The following is a 593-nucleotide window of genomic DNA, read 5'->3' as shown; positions in this document are numbered from 1 at the left end:
TATAAATAAAGATTCAGTTCAGTTCAGTCGCTCAGTTGTGTCCGACTCTTTGCAACCCCAGGAATCACAGCACACCAGGCCTCCCTGTCCATCACCAACTCCCGGAGTTCACTCAGACTCAAGTCCATCGAGTGAGTGATGCCATCCAGCCATCTCATCCTCTGTCGTCCCCTTCTCCTCCTGCCCCCAATCCCTACCAGCATCAGAGTCTTTTCCAATGAGTCAACTCTTCACATGAGGTGGCCAAAGTACTGGAATTTCAGGTTTAGCATCAGTCCTTCCAAAGAACACCCAGGGCTGATCTCCTTCAGAATGGACTGGTTGGATCTCCTTGCAGTCCAAGGGACTCTCAAAAGTCTTCTCCAAAACCACAGTTCAAAAGCATCAATTCTTTGGTGCTCAGCTTTCTTCACAGTCCAACTCTCACATCCATACATGACCACAGGAAAAACCATAGCCTTGACTACACGGACCTTTGTTGGCAAAGTAATGTCTCTGCTTTTCAATATGCTATCTAGGTTGGTCATAACTTTCCTTCCAAGGAGTAAGCGTCTTTTAATTTCATGGTTGCAATCACCATCTGCAATGATTTT

The sequence above is a fragment of the Bison bison genome, unplaced genomic scaffold, assembly GCF_000754665.1.
Source record: "Bison bison bison isolate TAMUID 2011002044 unplaced genomic scaffold, Bison_UMD1.0 scf7180017860995, whole genome shotgun sequence".
Classification (NCBI taxonomy): domain Eukaryota; kingdom Metazoa; phylum Chordata; class Mammalia; order Artiodactyla; family Bovidae; genus Bison; species Bison bison.
The sequence above is the reverse complement of the archived record's forward strand: the minus strand, read 5'-3'. Positions refer to the sequence as shown.